Genomic DNA, 12,126 nt, shown 5'->3' with positions numbered 1-12,126 from the left:
TAATACCTCTTCTTAGGCTTTACTCATATGGCAGCGTTACGTTTACCCCCAAGAGGGGAAGGGTTAAATAGATGGGAAAGTAATATTACACACACATGGTATCACGCTCAAAGAAAAGGAAATAAAACCAAAGTGTGGGCCCACAATTACCAAAACAAAAGCCCTATGCTAATGCCGGCATGTAATGTTCATGGGGTACCCCTATGCACTGTGGTTAGCAAACACCAGCTTCGCCCGTAGGCTGCGACACACTGTGTAATGTACGATAGGATCCTGGGCGCCGAAGCCCTAATGTTTACTCTACCAAAATGGCGGCCGCGCCGCTCCACCACCGTCCTGGTGGCAAGATGGCGTCGAACACTCGCGCCGCAGGTGCTAGCAGGCGGAGCTATAGCAGAGAGGCAGTGCTGGCTGAGCTGGTGCTGGGCGAACTCTGCTGGTGTTAAAGAACTCCCCGTGTCCTGCAGGCAGCCTGGAGCAGGTGTGCTGCTGTTCTCCGGTGCAGACAGCTGTTGACGCCCGGGCAGACTGCTTGGATGTCCCGTACGTCTCTGGCACGCAGACTATACCGTCACTGTAACTAGGTATAACACGAGCAATGCTACTGTGATCCTTAGCCGCACGCTACTTATACCGCTCACTGTAACTAGGTATAACTCGACTCTTAGTGCCCGACTCTGCACTTAATGTTCATAATATCATAACACTGGTACTGCTAGGAGATCGTCCCCACTAGCCAGTACTTCCTATCACCCGTTGTCCTTTCCCGGGGCACTCCGGCATAAACGTCAGCAACGGGGCTGTCTAGAGCTCCCGTTAGCTGTGTCCTCTCGTGTTCAAGTTCACAGCCGAAGAGAACGACTTCCGCGGCACTTCTCCCTTTATCATCTCTCAGCTCTCTCCGCCACTCTCTGCCTGCTACTGCCCCCTGCTGGTCCCGCCTGCCAGTCACACGGGGAGACGCACTGTAAAATATGAATCAATACTGTCATTTATGATCCGTATTCACATGCTCTTGGGACGGGGACGTTTGTGTCATTGTTCGTGTGAATCAATGACACTAGTTAGAATGTCTTTGTGTACAAAAAGGGATATAAACACAGTCAGCAGTTCTGAATAATATACCATATTTTCCAGACTGCTACATTTCCCCCCACTTTGAACTTGCTAAGTCCTCTGCAAGTTAACAACAAAACAACAAAAACAAACGCATGCATGAAAACGGTCCTGAGACCAACAGTTTCACACATCGGTTGACAATTACACATTATGCCAACAGTTTTACACACTCCCTCAGGAGTTGGACACACTGTTCCGCGAACACGCTCTTGAGCACGTAGTCCTGGCGATACCGAGCGGGTAGCCGACCTCTGGTGCTCCTCTGGGGCCGAGCGGCCTCCACTCTGGGGGGTTCCACCTCCCCCGCCTCCGATTCCGTGTCGGATTCCTCAGTGTCTGTCGGCGGGTCCTGGACCACGGCCTCACCCTCCGGGGCCATCGATGGACCGCCCGCGGCCTCCTCTTCGACTCCGTCTCCGCCGCCTTCCCCCTCCTCTCCTGAAGGGGTCGACTCCACCTCTGACTCGGCGCTTACGGCCTCCTCAGGGGCGTCCCGCAGGGGACCGGGGTGGTTACACGCCCTAGGATGCGGTTCCCGCCGGTGCCCGAAAGCACCTCCGATGTCTGATTCGGACGAGCTCCGCGGTGCCACCGGGATCTGTCGAGGGGCCCTCCCCCGCACTTCCGGGTCAGAAGCCGGGAAGGGACAGGTCTTGAGCTGGTCTCGATGCACGGTCCTTTCTGGACCCCCTGCTTCGGGCCTGACCGTGAACACGGGCGTCCCTTCGTGGCTCTGCTTAACCACCACATATGACGTAGGCTCCCACTTGTCTTGTATCTTATTACGGCCCCGGATTCGGTGGTCGCGTATCAGGACCCGGTCTCCGGCCCGCAGGAGTGCACCTCTGCTCTTCCTGTCGTAAATTCTCTTGCGTCGATGGGATGCCTGCTTCGCCGTGGCCTCAGCGGCCTCCGCGGCGGCCTTTAGTCGCTCGTGGTGACTCTGCACCCACTCATCTAGGTCTGCCGCCCCCTCCTCAATGACGTCTCTGCCCCCTAGGACATCTCGGGGCATCCTAGCGTCCCTCCCGAAGAGCAGGTAGAAGGGAGAGTATCCAGTGGAGGAGTGCTCGTGGCAATTGTATGTAAGTACCAACTCGGGTAGGTGCTCCTTCCAGTCCCGCTTCTTCTCTGCGGGCAGACTACGCAGCATGTCGTGCATTGTCCGATTGAATCTCTCGCACTGCCCATTCCCCTGGGGATGGTAGGGCGTGGTGCGGCTCTTTGAAATCCCATACAGTCGGCAGAGCTCCTTGATGACGCTCGACTCGAAATTTCGCCCTTGATCGGCATGGAGTCGGGCAGGGCAACCGTAGTACACGAACCAGTACTTGATGATGGCAGCGGCGGTGGTCTTCGCAGTCTGGTCTTTGGTCGGTACGGCAATAGTGAATCTGGTAAACATATCGGTCAGCACCAGTACGTTCTCGTAGCCACCCACCGACCTCTCCAACACGGTGAAGTCCATGGCCAGGACCTCCATGGGGGCCGTCACGTTAGTGCAGGTCATCTGGGCCTGGGCTTTAGGGAACACGTCGCGGGCTAATGCACATCGCTTGCATCGCTTCACCCATTGCTTCACCTCTTCTGCCATTCCGATCCAGTAGTAACCTCGCCTCATCAGGACCACCGTCCCCTGTCCCCCGTAGTGTCCCGCGTCTTCGTGCTGGGTCTCGTAGATCCTCCTTCGCAGGGCTGTGGGCACCACCAGCTGGAGAACCTCCTCTCCATCCCGGGGATCGCTTACGCGCCGAAACAGCACTTGCTGATGCAGACGGAGTCGTTCCCACTGCCCGTATAACTTGCGGAGTTTCGGGTCTCCTTCCTTCAGCTGTACCTTAGTGGGGGGGACCCCCTGTGTCACCGCCCGCCACACCGGACCCAACTCGGGATCGTCCGCCTGGAGCTGCCGCATTTCCGCCCAGTCATATCCGCTGTTCCCCTTCTGTGCCGCTATCCGTCGTGCGCCGACACTCGAGACCTCCCGCGTCTCTGTCGGTCTCCCAGGGCACAGCAGGGCCCGCACTTCCTCCGCTGGGACCACGACGTAGCCCTCGCGGGCGACTAGGGCGGGGACGGACAATGGAGCGGCCCGTTCCTGGAGACCCTGACGGGTGTGGGTGCCAGCCGCGGCTATCATTAGGAAGTCTTTCTCAGTGTCTTCCACTTCAGGTTCTGATCGCATCGGCATGCGAGACAGAGCGTCTGCGTTCTGGTTGAGTCGACCAGGTTTGTAGTGCACCACGAAGTCATACTCCGCGAGCTGAGCGTTCCACCGCTGCTCCACTGCTCCCAGGTTGGCCGTGCCGAGGTGTCTCAACGGGTTGTGGTCGGTGATCACGGTGAACTGGGCGTACATCAAGAGGTCTCTGAACTTCTCGGTGACCGCCCACTTCAGGGCGAGGAGTTCCAGCTTGAACGCACTATAATTTTGGTCATTCCTTTCGGACCCACGCAGGCCTCGGCTCGCAAAGGCGATGACTCGCTCTACGCCCTCCTGTTTCTGACTGAGTACCGCTCCCAGTCCCAAGTAACTCCCGTCGGTGGTCACTATGAAGGGGAGCTGGAGGTCGGGGTAGGCCAGCACCGGGGGTGTCAAGAGGCACTGCCGCAGATGGTCGAAGGCCGTCTGACACTGCGGCGTCCACTTGAAGGCCTCGGGCCGGCCCTTGGCGAACCCCTTTTTTTCTTTCCCCATCAGGGCGTGCAGTGGCTGGGCCACCTGGGCGAAGTGGGGCACGAACCGCCGATAATAGGACAGGAACCCGATCACCTGCCTCACTTCCTTCGCCGAGCGCGGCGCCGGCCAGTCCTCCAACGCCTTCACTTTGTCGGTGTCGACCTGTATGCCGGCCGCGGAGACCACGTGTCCCAGGAACTTGACTTCGGTCTTCAGAAGGAAGCACTTCCGGGGCTTGAGCTTGAGTCCATGCTCCCGAAGCCGTCCAAACACCAGGTCCAGCTTCTGACAGTGGCTCTCGAAGTCGCTGGCGAACACCAAGACGTCGTCTAGGTAGACGAGTAGGACGTCGAAGGCCAGGTCCCCCAGCACGGCGGTCATCAACCGCTGGAACGTCGCTGGTGCGTTACACAGTCCGAAGGGCATACGAGTCCACTGGTAGAGGCCGAAGGGCGTCGTGACAGCCGTCTTCTCTTGGTCTTCCTCTTTCACCGCCACCTGGAAGTAGCCGGCGGTGAGATCGAGCGAGGAGAAGATCTTGGCTTGCCCCAAGGCGTCTAGGGACTCCTCGATACGAGGTAGGGGGTAGGCATCCCGGTGTGTCACGTTATTTAGGCGGCGGTAATCGCAGCAGAACCGCACGGAGCCGTCTTTCTTTATGACGATCACGGCTGGTGACGCCCACGGACTGCAGCTCTCTACCAGGACACCCAGGTTCACCAGATCCTGCACGTGTCTCTTTACTTCTTGGAACACGTGGGGCGGTATTCGGCGGTGCCGTTGCTTGACCGGGTGTGCGTCACCAGTGGGGACGTAGTGTGTGACCGTGGTTGTGTAACCATAGTCCCCGTCGTCAACGGAGAACACCGCCTTGTGTTTCTCCAATACTTGATTCAGCCGGCTCACTTGGGCTGGTGTGAGATCCTGCAGGTTCGCCTGTACGTCCACGGCGAGCCTGTGGGTCTTCCCGTCCGGCTCTGCCTCTGGCGGGCTGGCTCGAGTCTCAATCGCCGTCACTCGGACGCCTCCGTCTACTTCCTCTACGGTCACCCTCTCCTGGGGCCGTACCTGACGGGGACAGTGAATCTCTGCCAGTCTGGACCGGGGTCGGAGCACAATCTCGACGTCGGTCGGGTTCAACACCCGCACAGGCACTGTCCCCTGTTGGGCGTAGGTCACCACGTTCGCCACCAATAGTCCGGGAGGCAGGTTGGCACTCGGCGTGTTCTCCAGCATCACGGGACGCCGCATCCCTGCTGTCGTCGCGCAACGGCCTGAGACAACCATTTCGCTGTGCGGGGGAATGACCACAGACTCTCTGCCGGCCACCTTGACGTACCCCATCTTTCCCGGGGCGGTACACTCTCGGCCTTCTTGGGCCAGGACGGCGACCACCCGGCGGATGGCGATGCTTCTAGCTTCGACACGTCTTCGGGTCACCGGCCGCATCCCCTTGATCCCTGCGAACAGGCCATCTACTCCGCCGAGCACGTTCATGCCCAGCAGTCCCTGGACAGCGTCTCCTAGGTCCCCTCGGCCTGGGTCGTCTTTTAGTATGAATATGCATTTCCCCGTGAATGTCATATCTAGGCACTTCACTTCGGCGTAGAGACACCCCACCACTGGGATCTCCAACCCGTTGGCGGCGATGAGAGTGATCCAGTTGGCGGGGGTCAACTTCGACTTCGGGAAGTGTCTTTGAAAGTGGCTCTCGTACATGGTGGTGACTTCGGCGCCGGTGTCGAAGAGGCAGCGGGTCTCGACCCCGTCGATCTGGACGTCTAGAGTGAGGCATTCCCCTTGCGCGTCTTGCGTCTCGGTGCCCTCCGTGGCCGCGCCGGCGACTCCGGTTATGACGGCGTCGACTGTCCTTCGTGCTCCTGGTCGGTGCCCTGACGAGCCCGGAGCTTCGGGGTTGGGAGTAGAGGCGGGGCGTGGCTCGCCGGCCGAGCGGGGGCATTCTCTGCTGATGTGGCCCGGCTGATTGCAGGCATAGCAGATCAGCCGGCCGTCTTCGTCTCGGCGGGGTTCTCGCGTCGCGTCGTCTCGGCGTCGCCGTCCGGTGGCGCCTCTCCGGGGCGCGTCCCGCTCCCGTGAGAAGGTCTGAGCCAGTTGTTCCTGGCGCACGCCTAGTTGCTCCATTCCCGCCTGGATCTGCCGAATAGTCTCCCGCAGTGAGTCAACGCTCGGCGGGGTCTCCCGTCCCTCTCCAGCCGCGGCGTGGACTAAACCCCGGGGGGGACCCTTGTCGGCGGGGTGGACCAGCTCGTCCTCCGTCCAATCGATCGCCGCCTGCAGTACCTGGGGAAATGGCCGCGTCCCGTCCTCCCTCATGTACTTCCGCATTTCTCTCCTCAGGGCATCGTCCCTGAGGCCCACCACAAACCGCTCCTGCAGCAGGGCGGTGGCGTCGGCGACCAGCGCGGGCGCCCGACGTCGTAGGCGACGGATCCTCTCCTGCAGGTCGTAGGCGAACTGGCGTACGGTCTCTCCGGCGGCCTGTTTTCGGTCGAAGAACTCCCCCAGGCGGACGCTGACCGGGACCTTGTCCCCATAGGTTTCTTCGAGTATCTTGAACAAGGCTTCCGTGTCGGGGGCGGTTCCCTCCGTCAGGAAGCGTACCGTCTGCTTCGCCTCGCCTTTGAGGTGGAGCTGTACGACCTCCGCTTGTTCCTCCTCGGGCACTCGACTGGCACGGAGATGGGCCCTCATTGCCTGGATCCAGTCCTCTACAGGCAGTTCCCCCCTCTCCTGTTCACCTCCAAATTCGCTGCACTTCCGCTCTCGTTGGACGTACACCACCGGGGGGGGCGCTGGGGGAAGCTGTTGGATCATGGCCTGGGCCAAGGCAAGCGACCCTCGGTGCCTGGCCTGCTCCAGTTGTTCGTGTTGGTGGTCTAGGGCTTCCGCCTGGTCTTGGAGTTGACCCTTTAGGAACTCCACTTCGGCGGTCAAGGTCTGCACCGTCTCGGCTCCCCCCTCTTCCTCTTTGAGCGGGGGCGGCGAGTCACCTCCTTGCGTCACCCGGGACGGCCCGGCTTTGGCATCGGGCTTCGGGGTGTCGTTGTCCGACATCTCAGGTCTCTGGGTCGTCACTTACAAGGGAGTGGAGTAGGATGTTGATCCTGTTCGTGACGCCAAATGTAGCAGGGTGGATTATCCCTGCTTCGTGGGAACTGTGGGGTGCGGTCAATAGGTAGCGAGACACAGTAGCACCCTGGCCAGCTGCACCTCCGTCTTTGGGGTCCGGAGCGTCAACTGGAGGCTGGTAGTGGGGGTGAATGAGGCCCAGGGTTTACAAACCTGGTCCGGTACTCTGGTCTTCCTCCCTCTCTCTGGAGTAGTCCGCAGTACTCCCCAACACACCCTCACCCTCCACAGTTGCCCCTTTTCCCTCCCACACCTACTGACCGGATGGTAGAGAAATAACTGGGTTCCCCCCGCAAGCAGTACCCTCCCTTATGTGAGACGACCAGAACCCTTACAATGGAAATGGAAAAGGTAGAATAGCAAGGGGTTACGATTACATATATTACCCGTAGCAAAGGGTTAGGGTTAGGGTTAGAAATAATGAAAGACACACACACAAGACTCCCATCTACCTCCTTTACTGTTATTTAAAGACTGGTCATCTACAAATATTTAATAGCAATGGGTCCACGGAAGGTAGTTCTACTATTACTCAAGTTGTAATTCAATACCTTGCAAACACTTATATTGTACACCCACACAGTATAGACTCAGGTATTGCAGACCCAAAGTTAATAGACCCAGATATTGTAGACTTCAATATACTTGACTCCTTACCCACGTCTGGGCTAGTACCAATAATAATACCTCTTCTTAGGCTTTACTCATATGGCAGCGTTACGTTTACCCCCAAGAGGGGAAGGGTTAAATAGATGGGAAAGTAATATTACACACACATGGTATCACGCTCAAAGAAAAGGAAATAAAACCAAAGTGTGGGCCCACAATTACCAAAACAAAAGCCCTATGCTAATGCCGGCATGTAATGTTCATGGGGTACCCCTATGCACTGTGGTTAGCAAACACCAGCTTCGCCCGTAGGCTGCGACACACTGTGTAATGTACGATAGGATCCTGGGCGCCGAAGCCCTAATGTTTACTCTACCAAAATGGCGGCCGCGCCGCTCCACCACCGTCCTGGTGGCAAGATGGCGTCGAACACTCGCGCCGCAGGTGCTAGCAGGCGGAGCTATAGCAGAGAGGCAGTGCTGGCTGAGCTGGTGCTGGGCGAACTCTGCTGGTGTTAAAGAACTCCCCGTGTCCTGCAGGCAGCCTGGAGCAGGTGTGCTGCTGTTCTCCGGTGCAGACAGCTGTTGACGCCCGGGCAGACTGCTTGGATGTCCCGTACGTCTCTGGCACGCAGACTATACCGTCACTGTAACTAGGTATAACACGAGCAATGCTACTGTGATCCTTAGCCGCACGCTACTTATACCGCTCACTGTAACTAGGTATAACTCGACTCTTAGTGCCCGACTCTGCACTTAATGTTCATAATATCATAACACTGGTACTGCTAGGAGATCGTCCCCACTAGCCAGTACTTCCTATCACCCGTTGTCCTTTCCCGGGGCACTCCGGCATAAACGTCAGCAACGGGGCTGTCTAGAGCTCCCGTTAGCTGTGTCCTCTCGTGTTCAAGTTCACAGCCGAAGAGAACGACTTCCGCGGCACTTCTCCCTTTATCATCTCTCAGCTCTCTCCGCCACTCTCTGCCTGCTACTGCCCCCTGCTGGTCCCGCCTGCCAGTCACACGGGGAGACGCACTGTAAAATATGAATCAATACTGTCATTTATGATCCGTATTCACATGCTCTTGGGACGGGGACGTTTGTGTCATTGTTCGTGTGAATCAATGACACTAGTTAGAATGTCTTTGTGTACAAAAAGGGATATAAACACAGTCAGCAGTTCTGAATAATATACCATATTTTCCAGACTGCTACACAAGTCAAAAATATATTTTGGCCTTAACCATTGAGTGATATACACAAGTAACAATATTTTGAAGTAGTTTATCCTACTGGAAATGAACGTGTTGATTCGTTTTTCTAGGTCTTGGACTAGTAACTTCTAATTCTAGCTATATATTTTAAATGATAATAGCCTGATGTTGTAATTGACTTGATGGGAGTGTTAATGTTTAAGTCTGGGTCAATAATAATACCCATTTCTCATAATGTTGGTGTGTACCATTAACTATTAAATTCTTTAAATGATTCCCAAAGTTGGCCTGTGCTTCAACACATCACTGAGTTTATTATTGTACACTATATCTGATATCTCAATATTATTAATGTAAAAAATTTGAGCATAGCTAATATTACAGTATAATTTACTATTAGGGTTTGGGTCACCTTACAGTTTTGATGTAACATTAAACATAATGTTTTGTTAGCTAAAGAGGTGTCAATAAAGTTACCAATAAACAAGAAAAATTACCTTCATTGTCAGTGTTGACAGAGTCACCTGGGGAGCAAAAATAACTTGGGCCTTTACATTTGATTTTGATTTGATTATCAATAAGGTAGGATATCTGGAACATACAAACACAATATTTTTTAAATCACATGCCATGAAACTCGGGGACCTGGCTGAATTTAAGACTGCACAAATCATGTTTAAAGCACGAAACAATTCACTCCCGGATAACATCTAAAGATTCTGTGATAGAGAGGGGGGTTACAATTTAGAGGAGAGTCTAACTTCAAGAAACAGGCTGTTCATTCAACAATGTATGTATATTTCAGTTTGTGGAGTGAATATGAGTTGCATAAGATAATAGAGTGTGAAGGTGTCGTGTATGTCATATATTATGATGAATTGAAAATGGGGGACCCTGATGTAAACAAGACGAAAGTCTTTCTCTGGTCTGCATCCCCTTAACAATTCTGTGTATTGAGCTGTACTGTATTGTACCCATTCTGCAATCTGTTAATAAAGTTTTCAATCAATCAATCAATCAATCAATCAAGGGGGTAGGAATACATTACACTTCATCCTACTCCTGCTTGTTTGTTTTTTAATCTGTGTATTACTTGTTTTTAATTATTATTTATTTTCAATTTATGTTCGAAATAAATAAACACATTCATTCAAGATATTGTGTGAGCAAAAGTATAGTTAATTTACTCATACTCTCTGGTAAACAAGAATACCCCGAAGACTCTGGCAGGAGCACTCATTCAAGGGTACTACGACTATGCTTGCACCTCATGGTACCAAAGCACCTCAAAGGCGCTAAAAACAAGATTACAAACATCACAAAACAAACTGGTCAGACTACTACTTGACCTTACCCCTAGAACCCACCTTACCCCTGCCCACTTTGACAACCTAGGATGGCTTAGAGTAGACGACAGAGTATAGCAACTTGCAATGGGCCTGGTCTACAAGATACACTATACGACTAAGGTACCCATGTACATGTCAAAATACTTCCCAAAGGTCAGTGAATACCACGACCACAACACCAGAGGAAGCTCAACAAATCATGTTAAACCCAGATTCAGCTCAAACAAGGGACTAAACACGTTTCGCAATTATGCCACATCAATGTGGAACGCCCTACCCAAAGCTGTAAAGGAATGTGAATCCCTACCCACATTCAAAACCGCTCTTAAAGAGCACCTACGGGTGGCTGCAATTCGAAACTGGCCACCATAAATTTCCAAACCCCCCCCCCCCACCCCCACCCCCTCCTAATAGACAGTATCCTCCCCACCGCATGTATATATTCTCTCCCCGACGTATGTATATTTCTCTCCCACCCACCCACCCACCCCCTCCAAATGTACAGTCTCCTCCCCACCGTATGTATATTTCTCTCCCACCCACCCACCCCCTCCTAATGTACAGTCCCCTCCCCATCATATGTATATACTCTGTCAGGATCTATGGGTAACAGTACTGTATATTTGAATATCGTATATGTCACAAATGTAACAGTACTAAATACCTGTATGTCCCTATGCCATAAATGTCATGTATGTTGTGTATGTCATAAATGTCAATATGAATTGAAAATGGGGGACCCTGATGTAAACAAGACAAACGTCTTTCTCTGGTCTGCATCCCCTTAACAATTGTGTGTATTGAGCCGTACTGTATTGTACCCATTCTGCAATCTGTTAAATAAAGTTTTCATTCATTCATTCATTCATTCATTCATTCATTCATTCATTCATTCATTCATTCATCATACAGTATGTACATCCTCTGGCCTCGCGCGGATCTCACAGTTGTGCCCGCACAGTGCAATACTCCAATTCAGCCATTGGGTGAGTAGCGCTGTTGAGCGGCCCTCACAGCGCGGCCCTGAGAGCGCGGCTGGCTCTGCGGCTCTGCAGCTGCATGCTTCTCATTCTGGACTAGCGGTTCTTAAATTACGGGTCACGACCCAAAGCATTGGCAACGTGCATAATGAATGGTGGCGTATCTAGCGGACACCTTTGACCGCCTCAATGCGTTGAATCTAGAATTTATACCGCATTCAAGTATCTGTTGGGTAGACTATTCTCTTGGATATCCGACCTCCGCACATTCATTCGATTTTTGGTCAGACGGATTATTATTACACCTGTGTTTAACCTGCTATGACACATCAAAATGGCCGCTGTGAAAAGTGTTAATTCATGTAGCATCAGGATCTCGGCCCGGAATAATTTATTTTAAAATGTTTCGGTACTACAGGCACGTTGGAACTTTAAATCGGTAGGGGGTTGCTTTTTTTTTTTTTTTTTTTGCACAGTGGAGAAAAACAGAGTCGGGACACATTTCCTTTAGTCTAGCCTGTACCCCCCAGACATGTTGCTGGCCCCGTCAAAACAGTATCCTATCAGCCTCTTCATGGGCAGGTCGAGGCGTAAAAGAATGTCTTTTATACACAAAAACAGCGTCTCGGCTGTTGTGTCTGGGCCGGGCATTGTAAAAACCCCAAAAGAAATTCTGAGCTTCCAAGTTGTCATCGGCGAACTGTATATTACACGAGAATTGTTCTTTTCCAGTGACATCAGTGGTTCCGTCAGTGCTCAAGCCAAAGAATGGGCTTTTGGATGCTTTGCCTCTAATTTGTCACTGAATATCATGGGCCAGGGACGTGCACAGGACTTTAGAGGGGCAGGTGCTCAAAGGCTGAAAAGGGCACTGGGCCTGTGCTATTTTTGGGGGCCCTTTTTGGGCATGGAGGGGCCTTTTTATGCTTTTTGGGGGGTTTTGGTGATCAAATATTGAACTATAATAATCAGTGCAGGAGCTCACTTATCCTTGAAAGACACTTTTATCACTGACTTAAAAGG

Source organism: Notolepis coatsorum, assembly GCF_963971535.1.
Source record: "Notolepis coatsorum genome assembly, chromosome: 3".
NCBI classification, from domain to species: Eukaryota; Metazoa; Chordata; class Actinopteri; order Aulopiformes; family Paralepididae; genus Notolepis; species Notolepis coatsorum.
The sequence above is the reverse complement of the archived record's forward strand: the minus strand, read 5'-3'. Positions refer to the sequence as shown.